Genomic DNA, 19,619 nt, shown 5'->3' on the forward strand with positions numbered 1-19,619 from the left:
AGGCCAAAGTCTTCATGGGAGAAAGATCAAGTAGAATCGAGAATTAAACCACAGTTCCTTTGTATTAGGAGATGTTTCTCATCTCTAATATACAAAGGTCAGTGCTTGGTGCTAAGGATCAGGATAGGCTGAGTCTATGGGAAGAGGACAGAGTGACAAGTCAGCCCCACTTAGGGAGGGGCTGGGAAACTGGGGCAAAAACAAGGGAGCAGACATTTGTCATCATGGTGATGCAAAAAGTGCATCTGGAGTAGGAAATACAACCTCCCAAGGACACATGGTCCAGTGGTCTCCAACCCGCAACAAGGCATTCTCTAGACCCCACACATAGACACACTTTCCTGCTCTGACACCTTTGAATTTGCTGTTTCCTCTTCTTTGGAATGCCTTCTCCCACTTCGTATCTGGCAAACTCTCACTTGTTATTCAGAAGCCAACTCAAATGTCATCTCTATCGTGAGCTCACACAATGACGCTTCCCATGAGTGCCCCAAATCGAGTTGTGCCCCATGACATTCAGGTCTAGCTCATTGGCCTTGACAGTCCCGTAGTATGTGTTCTGGCACTCAACGATCATGGCACCTGTGCCTCACATGAGTCCTTGTGAGCAAGGGCAGCCGGGAGGATCTTGCCCGGGTCCTGTCTCTCTGAGTCCCCACTCTGGGCTCACAGGCTGGCATAGTGAGAAGCCAGAGCTGTCAGACCCACACTGTACTCATACCTTAGTCACTGACCTTCACGGTCAGAACGGACAATACTCACCACCTGATGTGAGGTCCAGGCCAGGCACCCAACATGTGACAGTCTTTTCCATTCTGGGCTCACATGGGTCATCAGCTGGTTTGTGGAAGCTGGCAATGTTGCTAAGTCTGATACTCTTCCTGCCTGCCTCTGGGGCCCGTCTCTTTGACTCCAAAACAATGTTCTCCACTTCTGAGTGCTGGCTGTGGCCGTCTGCAAGTAGCTTCTCCCGGCCAGCCTGTCATGGAGACATGGGAGCTTACCATGGGAGTAGAACACGACACAGGTCGTGGGGGAACAGGATGTGAGGCTCCCGCTCTGCCAACCCATACCTGGGACTACGAACAACAGACCCAACCAATGGCCAGCAGAGACTCACCGCATCAATGGGGCCACACAGAGGTGGGGGAGAGTAAATAAGCCAGACAATGATAAGCCTGAGGTACAAAACTCTTCGAGTTAAAATACTACATAAATATTATGCATACTTCATTAAATATGAACATATTACAATAATCTTGAAATATTGCAAGGTTCTTCTTTCCCTCTGAGTTATGCTCTATGAAATACAGGAATATATGGTAGTCTCACCAAAAGCACACTTGTGTGGTACATATGTGACAGATGTAGTAGATATTTTAGACCTGTGAGGATTACTGCTAGTGGGAAGTCCTTACATTTTACAGTCTGGGAGGTCTGGGTCTAAATCACGGTTCTGCAGCACTAATCATTCCGTATGACCTCAGACAAATCATTCCATCTCTCTGCCTGCGTTGTATCAGCTGTAAACTGAGTTTGTGGACAGGGTCGTTAGGAGAGTCGAATCAAAGTGATTGGCACCTACCTGGCCTTTCGTAGACATCGGGAATACTGTTTCTCAAATGCGCCCTATTGTATTTCCCATGTTGATTCCCAAGCAAGGGTGAAGTTCATTCCACCTAGACCAAAGAAAGTCATAGAATAGCAACACGTAAATTAATCAGCAGAAACCTTCCATCAAGTACGAAAAGAGGGTGATCTGACATTAAGAGGAGCTCTTTCCACCCAGAAGGGAAGCAGGAGGAAGTAGGCAGAGAGGAGAGAACAGGCATGAGTCAGCCCAAGCAGGGTCCCCACTTCTCTTTGTCCATTACCCTTCAAACAAATCTTAAGAGAGGATAGGGAGAGGACATGAGACTCCTAGAAGCTCTCTACAGGTTTGAGAAACTACTGGCACGCTCACTGAGGTCAGGGTCCTCCTTCCTTGGGCGCTGGCTGCAAAACCCGAAAGCCTTTCACAGAAAGCCTGCGTTGGGACCCAGTGCATCCAGCGTGGCACGGGAACAGGCAGAGAAGCACAGACAGACGGAAAGCATACGAGCAGCCTCCCAGGGCCTCGCGTGATGGAGGCAGGTGGAGAGAACGTGATTGAAATTTACCAGCCTCCAGGGACCTCAGCGACACTAAAAAGACCAAAAGGTGAGGAAGAAGACAGGAACAGGAGGCTACAGACCCAGGGACCTCCGGGCAGAGGCAGAGGTGGAGGCCCGGTCCATAGGAGTCCGCGGGAGCCCTCAGCAGGCACACATGCAGGGTGCCCAGTAGCAGCGAGGAGGACACATAGCTCGGGCGAGGCCAGCAAAGACCCAGGGACACCCTTGAGGACCCCTTTCCCCTGCCCGTGCTGTTACACGAGCTTCCCTCAGACGGTGGCAGCATTAGATGAACAGAAAGAGAACAGAAACAGGAAGAAACCCCAAAGGACCAATATTTTCTCAAAATGAACCATGTTAACATAAAAGAGGCTGCTTGAAATCACAGGACCAGAATTGCATTAAATCAGAAAATTAAAACATGCTCTCCCTCCTTCACCCACCCTTCTGCTATCAAGTGAGAAATGAGACCTCCAAAGAAAATAAGAACACGTTCCAACCCTTTGCAGATCTGAGTACTAATGAGCAAGCTTCAATGCCCACTATTTGCTTAATTGCTAGCATTATTACTATCACTCTATATTACTATATTTAGCCATCTTAACCTATAAAGATTGCAGTTTCCAATAGTTCAAACTAATAGATATAAATTGCTATTTTATACACCAACATGTCTGACGGCAGGACCTCGGGCCGGTCTGAGAGACCCACAGGTTTTGGTGTCCTCTCTGCCCAGAACACTTTTCTCTCTGTGCCCATCCCCACCTCCCACCCTTTTTTCCACCTGGATCACCCAGGTCAGGAATGAGGAAATCAAGCGGTGTGCTTACCAGCTTGCAGTAGTTTCAGACAATTAAAAAGAAGCGCCTTTTAAAAAAATATATATATATATATACAGAAGAGCCTTTCCTAACAATTGTGGTACTTTTAACTAAGAAATAGCTCAGGGTGGAAACTGTTTCAAAATATAAGGCAAGTCACTGCCAACCCCCCCTGAGGCCAGCATTTCAGTGCTTCCCATTTGATTTTCCACAGGTTTGAGGTTTGCGAGACAGAGTGGACCCTATACCTATAGGCTCTTACTGGACCATAATGGCGAATCCACAGAATCCATCTGAACAGATGAGCCTGTGCCCTTCCTAGGCTCTGCGTCTCCCTTCAGCTGAGAACAAGCTGGCCTAAGACTCCCTAGCTCCTGAACCCTTGTGACATCTCAGGGTTGGAAGGGGATTTGGCAGTCATGCAGCCACATCTCTGCCCACACACCTCCCTTGAGTAATGACACCGTCTCAGCTTGAGCACCGCCAACAACAAAGAGCTCACATATTCTCCTTCCGTTATTTGAGAATGTTCTTCCTTGTGTCAAATCGCAAGGGGACAATGGGCGTCAATTACTCGCATGTGTTTTGGAGCCAGCTGTAGGTAAAAGGTCTAATCCTAGCTCTCCGTATTGCTAGCTGCATGACTGTGGGCAAAGGCCTAAGTTCTTGTGCCTGAATTTGTCTTTTCCAAGGGTAAAGGGCAAAGGAGGACATGTGTGTGACTTCCTTCAGAGGGCTGTGGTGAGGATTGATAAAGGAACTCCTTGTAGACTATACCAGGTCCTGGGACACAGGATCCACTCAATTATTGCCATGCATCCGTGTGTCACCACTATTTTTGGTGTCGTTCCGCCTTCCAGTTCTGCCTTCTGCCTTCCAGGGTGGCAAAGCACAAATCTAATGACTTCTTCCACTGTAAATAGTTGAAGACCACTGTCATGGGCTTCTGAGTCTAACCCACCAGATCCTTCAGTTGTATTCAGAAATCTTAGAGCTCTGTTCTTTCACCGCCAGTCCTTCCAGAGGGCTCTCCACCCCAGTCTGCCCACCCGGGTCTTGGGCAGGGCAGTTCTCCAGTGAATCAGAGGCTATTTTGTTTGCTCCCCACCTCCTCAGAGTCCACTCCATTTTTCTTTGGGCTTCTCTCACCCGGTCCGTTCCAGTCCCTACTCTACTGTTAGCTAGGATGAGGCACCTCATGCTTGATTGATGGTGTGCATACCTCCATGGGCACACCTGTGGAGGCGGTGTGGTGTGGACTGCAGCAGGTGCTCAGGAACTGACTTTAATGAGTGGCCAGTAGAAGCCCATAGATGCCTGTGATGCCTGTTTATAGTTTCCCCCTGAATGAAACGGGGTAGATTCTTTTTTCTTTTTTCAAGGTTTATTTATTTTTGAGAGAGAGAGAGACAGACAGAGTGTGAGAGGGGGAGGGACAGACACATACACACACATACACACACACAGAATCCGAATCTGGCTTAGGCTCTGAGCTGTCAGCACAGAGCCCGACGCAGGGCTCGAACCCACAAACTGCAAGATCATGACCTGAGCCGAAGTCGGACACTTAACCAACTGAGCCACCCCCAGATGCCCCGAAACTGGGTAGATTCTTGAGATAACCTTCCCTTTCATCTTTGGACATGACCTCAGGTTCTGAAGGCAGGGCAAGTTTGTGAACAGCATCTGGGGAATTTGGGTTCATTCTGGAAGAGGCCCATGACTCCATGAGAAGACCCCAGTCTCTACTTCTGACCTGGGACCACAGAGGGAGCCCAAGAGACCCCAAAACAATGCTCACCACGTAGCCACAGGTGACCTCGGGCAATTTCATGATGAAACCCTTTGCTCTCCCCGTTCTGAGCAGAACAGAAGAGGACTAGCTTTGCACGAGCCAGAGGAGTTGTCCAGGGGCATCATCACACCCCTCCCTGATATTCACGGCACCGTTAAAACGCAGACATATGCAGACATCTCTCTGTATATATGTGTGTCCAAAGTGAACAAAGCTGTAAGATTTGGTCTCTGACTCAAGGCGATGTATTATTCACTGGAGCACAGTGTTGGTGCCTTTGATGACTGAAACACCAACTGTGACTGTGGTCAAATTTCACCAGGACTGAGGCTTGATTTAAGGAAATCCATCTAGGGCTTGTCTGAGTAAGTCTGCATTTTCCTCCTCCATCTCAGCCCTAAGACAAAGTACAACTGAAGAGAGTTCAGCCAAAGCCCATCAGGTGAAGGGGAAACTGGTATAGAATATCTGCCGGTGGTCCAGAAAGCAGACCAGAACTCACAAGAAGATCGTAGGGAAAGTTTTTAGTTAGTCATCCTTTACGGATTGACTTAAAAAAAAATATGTCGGGGGGAGAGGTAGAAACCCTGAAGGTCTTATGAGATGTAGTCCCTGCCCACCTCCCTGACTTTACCTTGCATCCCCTCCCCATGCTCAGCACACCCAACCATGCTGGCCTTTGTCCTGTGCCTTTAACTCTCCAGCTCTCCCCTGCCCCAGGGCCTTTGCAGTTGTCAGTCCCTTTCTAGAATGCTTTACCCTTACCTCAACTTAACTATCCCCTCCCCAGAAAGACTTTCCTTGACCAGCTTATACCAAGTCACCCTCACTCCCCCGCTTGTCTCTGTTCTTTCATCCGATTCCATTTTTCCACGGCACTTCTGAAACAAGATAATCTGAAATTATCTTGTTTATTTGTTTGTTTATTGTCTGTCTTCCCTGACCAGAACACTACTCCCATGAAAGTGGCAACCCCCATGAAAGTGGCAACTTTGTCTCGTACCCCAGTGCCTTGCACATAGAAGGCACTCAATAAATATTAAATGAATGAATGATACTATCACAGTCTTTTAGCATTCTTAATGGGAATGGAAACAAACAAAAAAAAACCCTCCATGAATTCCAAGCATGGGGAGAAGAGGAAATAAAGCAGAAAATGGACGAATTGTTAACTGCCACATTAGCTTGAGATTGAAACAACTAGAAAAGCGAAAATCTGAATGCCTAATTATAAAATGCGAGCAAAGGCAGTTTTCAAATAGGAACAGGATTGTGTCCTCAGGAAGCAGATGGAGTATAAAATGCCAAGGAAGGCTACTTCACACCCCCTCAAGACCTGTGCCCAGTTCCTTACTGGAAGGACACCGTGAGTTTTCAGCCCTTCCCAAGAACCCTTCAACCAGAAACACTTCAAATGGGAGTACAAAAGAATCAGAGAATCCTTGCCACGTACAGAAATAAGAACATCTGTTCTCAGCATGAACCCTATTAGCTCCATCATTTGGCTTTCAAGGAAAAAAATGCACAATTATGATACGTGGGCACGATCGGTGGCAAGGTAGGTAGCAACTGGCACTCAGAGCGGGCTGTGTGCTCAGGGCAAGCGTGGCTGCTGGGGGAGCACCTCACGCCAAGGGACACGAACACAGCAGCAGCAACGGCTGGGCTACCTGAAGTCGGCAGCCCCAGCTTCGAGAGGCAGAGGCCACTCTGGGGACTGGAAGAAAGGGAGGAGAGGGGAGAAGGAGGTGGGAGGAAAGAGGAGACGGAGCAGGGAAGGAGGAGAGAAAGGAGGAAGAGGGATGGGGGGGGGGTGTGAGAGAGTAGCCGCATAGACCTGAGCCACACAGGAGGGCACAGGGTGAGTCAGGGGCACAGAGGGAGAGATAGGCTCTCCCTGCCTGGCAGGGGACAGGAGTGGCAACGTCCCCACACTAAACCAAGACGGCCCGTGGTCGGCACCGCAGCCACACCACTTCCCAGGGGTGTGGCTTCAGGCACGTCACCTGACCATTTTGTGCCGTGGTTTTCTCGGTCGGTAAGACGTAGAAGGCATGGACCTACGGCACAGGGTCAAAGTGAGGGTACGAGAGTTCCTGTGTGTGAAGGCCTCCGAGCAGCACCAGACGCAGAGCGAGCCCTCAGAGAAGGTCTGCTGCCATTAGCGTTAGGATTACTGTCACCATCACCAGCATTTCGTAGGACTGCACTTGGGGCACAGTGAGCTCAGTGCTGGCATTACCCCCGAGTCCCGGAGCATGTGCGTTCGGGTGAAGGGCTGGGCCTCAGCGCTGTCTCTAGAATGTGGGCTCCTCGCCAACTCAGAGGCAGGACTCTGCTACCTCCCTAAGACCCCTCGAGCTCACTGCTGCTCTGGTGAAAACAGGCCAGAAGCGGCGGAGGCTCTAACCATGTCTTGCTTTGTTATGCGGAAGGCCAGGAGCGGACTCTTTTCCTAGGCCCAGTTATTACAGACGGCGCTACGTACACCTAAGGAAGCAGGATTGCAATTGCATAGACATGGGTCCAAATCCCAGCTCCACTCTCAAGAGCCGCGAGCTTATTACAGAGACAAATGGCCTCGTGGCTGAGCCAGTGCCCTCTGCTAGAAGCCAAGCCCAAGATGCCCCTTGGACTGCATGAAGGACTAAATGGGATCGTGTAGAGACTTCACAGCGTCTGGCACTTGGCAAACAGAAGCTCTTTGCATCACAAAAGACAATGGGGGTGTCCAACGTTGGCTCAGGTCATGCTCTCACGGTCCGGGAGTTTGAACCCGTGTCGGGCTCTGTGCTGACAGCTGAGAGCCTGGAGCCTGCTTCAGGTTGGTTCTGTGTCTCCCTCTCTCTCTGCCCCTCCCCCTCTCGTGCTCTGTCTCTCTCAAAAATAAACAAACATTTAAAAAATTAAAAAAAAAAAAAAAAAAAGACAACATGCTTCCTGTGGAAGCTGAGCCTTGAGGCGATGGGCAAGGAAGACGGGAAGATAAACACAGAGAGGAGACAGGGAAGAGTCCAGCAGACGGCAGACCTGGAAGCAGAGACCGGAGGTGGCGGAGAGGGGACGGAGGCCACAGGCAGTGCCAGAGCGAGGCCAGCTCCAGGGAGACCAAGAATCCCATTCACCCGAGCACCCCGAGAGCCTCTCGGAATGACGGTACGGATACTCCTGGCAGCCGAATGGAGCTTCAATCAAAGGTTACGTCAGGTACAGAATAATCTCTGTAAGAGGCCAGGGATTTATGGACTATCTTTTAAAAGGATTCCTTACCAAGTTGTTCAAGCTTTATAAGGAGTGTGTAAAGGGGACTATGTCTCTAACATCCAAAACAAACAAACAAAAAGCACAACACACTCTGCAGAAAGATTCATATTTTCATATTCAATGGACTCTAATAAAACTGAGGAGTTGTTGTTTAGATTGATGCGAGACCTCTCATCTTGGAAGATGCCCTCCTGATGTTTTAGCCACGTGGGTGTCGGCCTACGAAAAGCTGTTTAATCTTGGGCAAGTGGCCTAACTTCTCTGAGCCTCAATTTTTGCATCTGCAAAGGAAATCTAGCAGTAGAACCTGCCTCCTGGGCGGCTGTAAAAATTAAATGAGATACTACATGTGAAGAGGTCAGCATGATGCCTAGCACATAGAACTCAATCCATGCGAGCTAATATTATGACTGCTACTTGCATTATTGTTTGGCAATTGTGACAGACAGAGCGCTGCGTTGTGGCTGAAAAGGCCACACAAACCCGACTTCTGGAAATCATCCAAGGAAAGTAGTCAAAACTATCGACTCCTTCCTCTGCCTCTTGTCCTACATACACCGGTTACCGAGACCTCTCAACTCCGCGTTCTAAGAACTTCGGTCCTGCACTCTGCCCTGCCCTCGTCTGGTTTTTTTTCATCTCTCACAGGATCGACCTCAAGCAGCTGCAGGGACTTCCTCACAGGGGCCTGTTACGAATCCACTCTTCCATCCCCCACGATGAAGCTGCGTGGTAGCCCATCTTTGAAGTCTTCGCTCATAATGACATTTGATTCGAGCACATTGTTTCGCTCTACTGTATAGTACAACCACATCTGCTTTCATTTAAGAAACTCTTTTAAATCGCTTACCATTTGGTTAAACTGATATTCCCGAAACTTCCCAAAGCTTCTCCAGCAGCCTCCGTAACTAGCGCGCGATAAGGGCTCGGCAAATGGCGTGGTCTTGAACCACAGGTGTAGGAAAAAAAAAAATGCCTAGGTAAAAAAGCTGGGAATTCGTATGCAAACGTGCCAAGAATTGGCAAATGAGGATGGTGAGGTTATGGCTGTATTTTTGTCCCAGTCTCCCAAGTATAGGGACAAATATTTTCTCTGATCTCGATCATGAAAACGTAATGCTGAGACACAAAGGTGCGTGCGACCCTTGCCTAGACACCACAGGGCGGAGGATCCCTTGGTTGCTGCCTGTGAGCACCGTTTGCAAAGCCCTTGCGGTGTTGGATCAGTGGTTCTTCCCTGGGAAAGAACAGGTGCCCGAAGTGCGACACATCACGTGCCACCCAAGTGTAAGGCCTCCAAGAACAATGGCCTCTCAAGTCAGAAGAAGACGCAAGCCCGCCTGCCCCAGGATACAGCAAGAGCCACACCCCACGTCCCCCACCTGAGCCGAAGGCGATGAGCGCAGGACGCGCCGTGGCCCTGGCCTGCCCGCTGGACACCTACCAGAACTTGTGCTCTCCCTGGCTTCCGCCTCAGTCACCGAAGGGAGCCCACCATGACCAACGTACTCGGCGCAATGGACTGGCTCATCAGTGATTCTCTGGCAGTTTCCAAACACAAAATAGTATTCCCAGGACTTGTGGCCAAGAAGCGGCTTATCCCGTATCCCTTCTCGGTCGCAGGTGAGGAAAGAGAGCGTCAGGTCGGTGGGGTCCAATGCCGCAAGCCGCGATTTATTGGCTCCTAGCGATCACGGCTTCAGCTTAGTGACATCTGTAAGCCGAACATCCTCACCAAGTGTGTGTTTCATTCAACTGTTCGCCCTCCGGGTGCCGCGGGCTGGGTTGGCTTCCTGCTCGGAGCTGACAGCTCGTGCCGCCTCCCCCAGCCGCCAAGAGGCCTCCGCATCAGCCACTCGCAGGCACCGGTGGCACAGCCCGATCCGCAGCTGGCTTCTGTAGTCCCTCACCAGCGGGGAACAGCGCCCCGCAAACCTTAGTCACCGCGCCCCTCCTCACACCCCCACTGGCTAAAGGAAGATGTTGTCCCTTTTCTGTGAAGCATCGATTTCCTCTTTTTTCAGTTTTGTTTCCTGCCTGCATTAAAAGCCAACAAGGCAGATGGATGAGGGAAACAGCCTGGCAGACGGAGAGGATCCAACCCGGGCGCTCACTCCAGACAGCCAGCGGTGGGGCCGGGCCCCGTGCAGACAACTGTGTGGCCTCGGCCCAAGCCCCTGGCACCTGGAAGCCAGCGACGCGTGGTGCACGTGGTGAGGCCCAGGTCCCTGCTGCCAGGAGCCATGGCTTTGAATGCAAGAGACACAAGATCCTCTGAATTCTGGTAGACCCTCTTCAGGACCGAGGACCACCGGATTCTTCTTCAGGTCTCCACAATGAACAAAAAGAAAAGAAAAAAAAAAAAAAAACAAGCAATCCAGAAAAAAAGGTTGATTTAGGGGGAAGGCGCTGGAGTTGCGTGGGTAGACGTGGGTTTATATTCAGTTCTTGCACTAACTAGCTGAGGGGTCCTGGGAAAGTTGCTTGACCTCTCTGAGCTTTAGTTTTCTCATCTGAAAAAAAGTAGGGATAACTTTACAAATCTCATAGAATTTATGATAAGAACTAAATGAGACAATTCATGTAAACTCATCATATCTGATACCTAACAGGTGCCTAATAAATGTTAGGTGTCATTAGTATTTCATCATCATTTCAAACTTTTGAGTCAAGAAATGCACAAGGACAGGCCATATTTCAGATCACTTTTGTTGCCTCCCAACTTTTGCCTTATGCAATGACTTGCACGCAAAGAGCCCTAATCCCTTCCCCATCTTCCCTCCCCCACTCCCAACCCAATATCCCCATCCCCACCCTTGGTTCCCACAGCTGTCTGTACTAAGCTTAGAGAACATGTATGTCCTTGTCTTTTGTTCTTCCCCAGACAGCTTCTGAAGGGCCGGGGCTGTGCTCTTCCTAGCTCAACAGCACCTTGAATGCCCGGGATACTGCTTCCCACATACTAGGTCCTCAAACACAGTGCGTGCCGAGCGGAATTCTTGCCTTCGCTCCGGCAACTCGAAACGTGACCTATTGATTTCACAGGCTGAGATCTTTGAAGATTTTCAAAGTCTCAGAACCACTTCCCAGTCAGAGAAGTTCAAAGAATGAATTTATCGACTGGCTTATTCTGCTCTCAAAAGTCATTTACACTTCAGTCAGGAGAAGCCAGGGGAAAGGCTGTTCACTGGGGAACTTTTGCCTCTTCACAGACTGTCTGATATTGGAGGAGAGGATCTTACCTCGGCCTGCACTTCGGAACGTATGAACACCGTGAGCATAAAACTAGCCCTTCCTATGGGCACGTGGTCTCCTCAATTCTTGCTCCCTACAGCAAGGGACCATGTGGCACCAGAACAGCAAAGCTGGCCTGCACCACTGACTTCCATGTGGAAAAGCTTAGTGCCCCATCCTGGGGCCTCAGTCTCCTTTCTATACCGACGTTTGGAATACTGGTATACCTGGGAGCCAAAACTTGCAAAGCTTAAGCCGGTATTTCTAGGGAGGCCTCAATCCCTACACTCGCTGCCTCTTTCCAGATTCTCTTTTTCCTTATGGAGCTAGTCATAATTTTAATGTGGAATTGGTGATTCCTGAATGATAAGTAATACTATTAATGTCAACGAATGATGGTGCAAAGTCCTAAGACCCGCGCATGCATGTATACGCACACGCACGCACACACAGACACACACACACACACACTAAACAAATAAGAGTTAAGGAAACCCTGTAGGCAGCACATTAATTGAGAAAGCCACATTACGTACAGGCTTTTTGAAAGAAGCCATTTACTGCACAGACCTAAAATTCCACGGCCTGTTCAGGGCTTCCAGATCGGATCCACATGACAGCACTGTTGTGCCAAACCAGCCAGAAGATAGAGAGATGAGAGAGTCATAGGTCAGAACCCATAGAGACAGAAATAGAAAACGCCAGAACGCCCACTTCTAGATTCTGATGGCATTGGTGACGGGCAGCCCACTGCAGACAGAGAAGCTGTCAATCACTTGTTGCTAAATGGGGAGGATCCAGCTCCCCCACCTTCCAGGCCACATAAAACTCTTAATTCTTTACCAGTTTTCCTGAGATTCACATAAAAACATTATCAAGTGACACTACAAAACTGAATAGTTGCCGATCTTACAAACAAACTAGAAACCAGCCTCAGGGCTGCTCAGAAACGAGGACATTTGGGCAAGGCCAGGAGCTGCAGACTTAAGCAGGTGTGGGTCAGACCCCAGTACTGGAAATCAACAACTTGCCCTGGGGACTCTGCACTGGGAGGGACCCAAGTTCCCAGAAAGGGCAGTGCTGCTCCAGCCGGACAGCCCAGGCACTTTGCTCTCAATTATCCACCCTATGTGTAATTTCAGGAAAACTTCTTTTGTAAATTGCAGATTTTTTGACACTTAACTCAGGAAAAATGAGTTGTCCAACAGTGATTTCATGCCCAAGTAAACCTGTCATCTTCACTCGTAGCCTTTTTCTTCCCTACTTACAGAGAAAAAGGATCCAGACATTTTCCGAGAGAAAATAAACTCCCAAAGCTGAAAGATGGGAGTTTTCAAATTGCTTAAAATGCTGAACCTAAGAAGGGGGTTCTCAAGTTGGCAAAATGCTTCCCTCCCACATCTCTACTAAATCACCACCAACTCCAGAGGCTCTGACTCAAAGAATGTGTAAGCCTGAGCCTCATCTCATAAACACAGCATTTCCATGCCCCGTGTTCTAGATTCCTTGTTAGTGCGGTGCAACTCGGGGTCAGGGCAAATAAGGTAAGGAGACCATTCAAGTTCAACTTCTGAAGCTGTTTTTTTTCTCTGCTGAAGTTTAGGTAGAGGCCAAGAGGGCCGTTTTCACTATTGTTTCAAACCAAACTGCTGACAAGTGAGAAGTATGAGCACTTGGCAGAATTTCAAACTTGAACAATAAGCAAACGGCACAGGGAGATTGTTTTGTGTTGCTTTTCTGTAGCTCTTCTTTTTTCTACCTTGTGATAGTCCATAGAGCTATGGCTACTTTGCCTGTGCCCACGCTCAGGACTTCAGTGGCCACCCTGGTGGCCCTCATAGCAGCCTGCTCAGTCAGGTTAACTCAAGGGGTACAGAAGCACTCGATGTAGGGGAGCACTGGCAGCCCAGGGGGCATGCCCAGGAACGGGTGTCCTCCTTCCTTCGGGGTGGGTCCACTGCTCACCCAGAACTGGAACAGATTATCGAAACTGTCAAGACAGCCAAAGATAACTGAAAATCTTGCCTCAGTGGAAAGCATCAAGCAGATTCCAGAAGGGTTATCTCCCCTCTCCTCTTTAACCCCCTTGTGTCTCCCAGTGTTTCAGATTCATATGGTTTGCCTCCACCTGCATTCACTCATTCACTCGATACCACACCCTCCCTCACACCTCCCTACTCTGTTTCCCCCATGATCCAGATCTTTCCCAGTCCCCTCTTCTATCAAAACCCCTAGTTGTGTGTACTATTTCCTCTGAGCTCTGTCATCACTCATTTCTGTTCATGTGCCAAGACTCCTTGGGGATATATGCACTCATTGGGTTCTTCCTAGAGAAGATATATTAGCCTGAGAAGTGATTTTTTAAGTATGGAAGACCAGGAATTGGTATTTTGAGGGACACGATTTAATCAGAAGTCTTTCAATGACAAGTAGAAGGCGGCCAGCTGAAATGAATTTGAACAAAAGAAGGAGTTAATTGGCTTATGCGACAGGGAAGGGCAGGGGTGGAGTTGGCCTCAAGCCCAGCTGGAGAGGAACCCTGTCAGGACCTGCACTGACTCCCACCGCAGCTCTTGCCTGTGCATTGGCTCAGTTTTCATCTGATTCTCCACTTGGCAGGGGCCACACTCATAGCTACAATCAAGAGAAAGGACTTCTTGGGATCTTGGGGGAAGGACTCTGATTGGCTCAGCTTGAATCACATGCCCATGTCTGGGCCAATCACTGTGGCCAGGATATTTGACCAGTGTTTCTATTTTCTGTAGCCACACCCAGTGGCTTAAAAAAGGGCACGCGTTTTAAATTATGTTTCTGTAGCTCATAAGTCCGGCAGAGGTCCCACCAGACTAAAACCAAGGTGTTGGAAGGATACATTCCTTTCTGTGGGCTCTAGGGGAGAATCCATTTTCTTGCTCATTCAGTCTGTTGCTAGAAATTATTCCCTGTGCTTGTCAGATTACAGTCCCTGTTTCCTGTTTCCTTCCTCATCTGTGGACCATTTTCAGCTTCTAGAGGCCACCTGTAAGGCCCATGTGGTTACACTGGATTTATCTAGATAATCCAGGATAATCTCAGCATCCTAAAGTCCACAACCCTAATTCTATCTGCAAAGTCCCTTTTGCCATGTAATAGCAATGTATATTAAAGAGCCTACTCATATGTAGATGACAACGAATACCCAAAACATACCCAGGTTCTGAGAACAGAGCATCATCATCTTTTGGAAAAGGTGGGGGCAGCATTATTTAACTACCGCAGCCAGGTTTTGACCATGTATCCACCTGTATAGCCAGATCATGTGTTGGTGTGATTGATGGATCCAATAAAACCATGTGGAAGGGGAAGGAAGATTAAGTCCCCTAGTGAAGAACAGGATGCTATTAGCAGGGGAGGAATAGGGGGAGGAGAGAGAAATGTCTGCTAAAGGCAGAATGGGCCTTATTATACGTTTAAGTCACTGCTCAAAGGTGTTGGTGGGCTTTTTGGTATGAATTTTCGTATTTCTAATAGCAAGTACCTAAAACATGTTTTCATGAATAAATGAATGGATGAGAGGAGAGGCAGAGAATTAATCTCTCACCAAGTTTACCCACCCTGAAGTGCTAGAACTTTGTTGGGCTTAACTATGAGAGACACAGAGGAAACAGAAACTACTCATAGGAATTTGGCCCAGAGAATCATGCTCACATATGGCAACAGAAGAAAGCCAAGAAGGAAGGGGGGACTGGGATCTGGTCCAAGACTCATGTGCTCAAGTAGACCAGGGGCTGGAGCAGAGGAGGATTAGCCAGAGAGGCTAAATACAGCATCCATGGGATGTAGGATTCCGGACTGTTAGTTGAGTCATATTGGCTATGGTTCAAATTCCTATAACCAGCCACACAACCTTGGGTAGTCTGACCTTGGGTCAGAGTCATCTCCAGTAAAAAAAAGAGAGTAGGACTATCAAGGATGTCAGTGAAGTTGATTGCCACCAGCCCCCATCCCACATCCACACCCGACATCCATAAGCAACCACAGCACTCTGCAAATGAGCCCTGGCCATCCTCAGGATCCTCAAGGCAGCTCTCCAACCGCCACTACTAACTAGTCCAATCACAACATGTATTAAAACTCCTTGGCCATTTTCGAGTTAGATAATTTCTGAAGTGCTCTCCAGCTCTGACATTTAATATTCTACGATTCTAATATAGATCAGTTGCTAAGGACCAAGGGAGACCTGGACTCCCCACTTCAAACTCCTAAGGCTGGAGAAGGACAAAACTACCTGGTGGAAAAGGCAGACAGAACTGAACCTTCATGACTTAATCCCAGTAATCAACAACAGTTTCACTAGGAATTCAAATCAGAAAAAAAGTAAATCTTCCTGCTCACCAGAAGTCCTGACAAACCACCTGAGCACATTACAGATGCTTCACTGGGTGTTTCATGATCCTTGATGTGTAGGTAATTGCCTTGAGATTACATAGATAAGCAGTCTGGGATTGGGGCAGGAAGCAATGGTGCAGATAAACCGAGAAATGTTGTAGGTCACTTCCCTAGAGTCCCTGAAATAAGGATTAGCAAACAGGAAATTTAGGAGGGTGTGGTCTCTGGGTCAATACCTGTTGGGAAGGAAGAAAGTAGGATTGGCTGGAGGGTAATACTGGACTGTGGACATGGCAAAGGTCTTAGCACAGTGAGCTCTGGAGCTGGGCTGGACTTTCAGAGATGTCCCCAGCTGGGACAAGGGGGGTCAGACTTTTATCTGCCTCCATTTATCTACCAATTATCTGATGGAAGCTGCCCCAGGAAGGGTACAGTCCTTGGGGGAGGAGGCAGTCTTCTAGAGGGCAGTTCCCAGAGAGGACTGACTGTGGAGCACACACAGAGCTGAGGGGATAGTTCAGCCTGGAATGAAGAGTTGCATGGAGCCTGACACATAAGAAAAGAAGCAAATCGGATCTCCTACCTGGATTGTCTCTTTAGGTAACCAGCAGTGCCCATCGATACTCCTTTATATTGTTGCATTCATATTTATTTATATTCATATTGGCACGGCAGAGACTGTCCTCTGTGCCTTATATAATCTGTAGCTTCTTCAAGCGTTGACCCATGGCCAACATTCTGCTTGTACTCAGCAAAATTATAAATAAATAAATAAATAAATAAATAACCAAGAGTAGGACACGTAACTGGTATGGAAGTTTCACTCTGGTAGAGAAATGTCATGGGTAAGTTTAATGTTAATTTTATAGAAAAAAACATAGGTGGAAAAATTGTATTATCCATATAAGTTATGTAGACATAGTATATTGATTTTCTAGGGCTTCCATAACAAAATACCCCAGACTGATGTGGCTTAAAAACCAGATGTCTGCTTTCTCACAGTTGTGGAGTCCGGGAGTCCAAGATCAAGGTGTTGGTAGTTTTGGTTTCTCCTGAGGTCTCTCTCCTTGATTTGCAGGTGGCCACCTTCTCACTGTGTCCTCTTGTTACTTTCCTTTGTGTGCGCTCATCTCTGATGTCTCTTCATCTTCTTAGAAGGACACCAGTTCTTATGGATTAGGATCCTACCCTTATAACCTCAGTTAACCTTAATTACCTCTTTAAAGGCCTCATCTCCAAATACAGTCACATAAGGGGGTAGGGCTTCACCGTATGAATTTGGGGAGAAAAAATTCAGTCCTTACATACAGTTTAGAAAAATCATTTTAACACACTCTACCCATTAGTCCATGGATGAATGAATGGTAGAATGTAAAATTTATATAAAGAGGCCATTAAAAATACACTTTGAGATTTTTTGGTCTCCCTTTGTTTTCACTTCATTGTAGGAATTCTATTGGTTGGATTCAGATTTGGAAAACATACAAAGTTCAAATTAAAAACAAAAAATCACCCACATTCCTATCTCCCATCAAAAAAATTAACATCTGACATATTTCCTTCCAGTCATTTTTCTCTGCTACACAAGAATTTCTTTTATGGATCCAATCATATTATATATACATCTTGTATGTACATTTTTCCTACATTTTATAATTTTATCGCTCCTCAATTAAAAAAAAATTTTAGTGTTTATTTATTTTTGAGAAAGAGAGCGTGAGGGGAGCAGGGGCAGAGAGAGAGAGGGAGATACAGAATCCGAAGCAGGTTCCAGGCTCTGAGCTGTCAGCACAGCCCAGCACGGGGCCTGAACTCACGAACCATGAGACAGTGGCCTGAGCAGAAGTTGGACGCTTAACCGACTGAGCCACCTGGGTGTCCCTATTGTTCCTCAATTTTAAAGGAAAGACAATACATCCGCGGTCTAATTGTCTGATGTTTTATTTTATGAACTCCTACACCAACTATTTGCCTGTGAATATTTTCTTGAACATCTGGGTTCCTAAAACTTTTCCTTTTTATACCATTTCCTTCTCCTCCCTTGTCGTGAAAATTTTCAGCATCCTTTTAGGCCAATTTCAAGCCCCCTTGAGTAAAGACTTCCCCAGCATGTCTGGGGCATAATAAGCTGGGCTTCCTTTGGATTTGTATCACATGCTTTCTATATTATTTGTTTAATCCTGTTCTTATGGTAGATCTTGAACCACTGTCATGCTGTGTTTTTTGTTTTAAGCCTTTACTTCCCAAATGACTGCAAGCCTCTTGAGTACAAGGACAGCATCTTATATGCCTCATATGCTATGGACACTTGTTCTCACTGATCGATTGGCTGGTTGATTGATTAGCTTGCTGCTTTTGGTTTGCTGTTTTCTGAAAAATGAAGACTCGAGGCCCAGTTGTCTGTGGAAATAACTTTTCCCCCTACTTATCCTTTGGAGGGTACTGGTTTGTGGTATTTCCGCAGCAGGACTAAATTGGATGTATTGTGTTCCTTTGTGCTATCCTGATTTTCCTGCTCTGTGTGCCTCGACAGCAGGATAGTTCTATTATGGTATATCTTATTGTGTTTTTATAATGGTTTAATTACTGTGTATGGGCTTCTAACTGAGAACTGGGGAGAGGGTAAATTCTCTAAATAAAATGTGCTATTATCAGTGACATTAATATGCTGCCAGGTTCAGCTGTGTCTCCATTGCAAAGACTCACATTAAAATTCAAAGTGTTGCCAAATATATGTTATAGGTAAAGAATCTATTTTAAATTCCTTTAGAGGGTGAATTAAGCTGCAGTCAAAACATGTCCCAGAAAGAGGAACTTTGATGTTCTGATGAGCTCTCTACTCTATGCCAGTCTATCCAAATATGTTTTCTGTCTGTGCAGTAGAAAACAGCACGGTTCAATGCCCAGAGACATCTAGAAAGAAGGTATTCTTTATGTTTAATCTGGCCAACAAGCCCCATAGATGATCATTACTAAACCAAACTTATCAGTATTTAAAATGTACACAAAACTGTATTTGGCTCATTAGAATGGGTGTCATACATTGCTATAAATGGCTAACAGACCAACCCCAAATGACTTTCAATATCTATTTATTTTTAATGTTTACATATTTATTTTTCAGAAAGAGAGACATAGAGCATGAGCAGGGGAGGGACAGAAAGAGAAGGAGACAGAGAATCCCAAGCAGGCTCCACACTGACAGCACAGAGCCCGATGCGGGACCTGAACCCACAAACTGTGAGATCATGACCTGAACTGAAGTCAGATGCTTAACCAACTGAGCCACCCAGGTGCCCCACCAAAGGACTTTCAATATTTAAAACTGGGGTGGGGAAGAAAAGAGGGAAATGGGGGACGGCAGGAGGAAAGCAGGCAGGCAGGCAGGAAGGAAGGGGCCCATATATATGCATATATCCATAATGTCAGAGAAATCTGCCATTTTGTTAGCTTTTCCTTTGAAACTTCATTAAATTTAAATTACAGGTCACATGAACCATAATAAGTACAATCAGCAAAGTGAAGGGCATCATTTTTTAAATTGCTGTTTTGATACAACTATTCTGGTGAAAGAATAATTTGTCATGTTTAAAAATCTTTCATCTTTTATTTTATTTTTCTTATAATTTTTAAAAAAAATTTTAATGTTTTTATTTATTTTTGAGACAGAGAGAGACAGAGCATGAGCGGGGAAGGGGCAGAGAGAGAGGGAGACACAGAATCCGAAGCAGGCTCCAGGCTCTAAGCTGTCAGCACAGAGCCTGACGCGGGGCTTGAACCCACAGACTGTGAGATCGTGACCTGAGCTGAAGTCGACGCTTAACCAACTGAGCCACCCAGGCGCCCCTCAGCTTTTATTTTAAACAGTGAACGGGAAAGCAAATAACCTCGTCCCTCCCGACAGACCATCCGTTCCATCACCCTTGAAATTCAGACTCCCACTCCCATTCAAAGACAGAGGAGTTTCAGGAAGGGGATAAGTGG

The 19,619-nt window shown here is 47.1% G+C and overlaps 1 long non-coding RNA gene across 5 annotated transcripts in view; it reads right to left on the reverse strand.

Moving 5' to 3' along the window:
* Nucleotides 1-19,619, reverse strand: part of LOC124511709 (uncharacterized) — a 240,815-nt gene that overhangs the window by 77,507 nt on the left and 143,689 nt on the right. For 3 of the 5 annotated variants that reach the window (XR_006961956.1, XR_006961954.1, XR_006961957.1), the window contains exons 4-5: nucleotides 1,586-1,679; nucleotides 763-979 (exon numbers count right to left, since the gene is read on the reverse strand). This is a non-coding gene — a long non-coding RNA (uncharacterized LOC124511709). Of the gene's footprint in view, nucleotides 1-762; nucleotides 980-1,120; nucleotides 1,680-9,477; nucleotides 10,374-19,619 lie in introns of those variants that run through there. The other 2 variants (XR_006961958.1, XR_006961955.1) reach the window with 2 other exon arrangements.

The sequence above is a fragment of the Lynx rufus genome, unplaced genomic scaffold (assembly GCF_022079265.1).
Source record: "Lynx rufus isolate CCGP_SWC_20201006 ecotype Redwood Valley unplaced genomic scaffold, mLynRuf1.p SCAF_1, whole genome shotgun sequence".
NCBI classification, from domain to species: domain Eukaryota; kingdom Metazoa; phylum Chordata; class Mammalia; order Carnivora; family Felidae; genus Lynx; species Lynx rufus.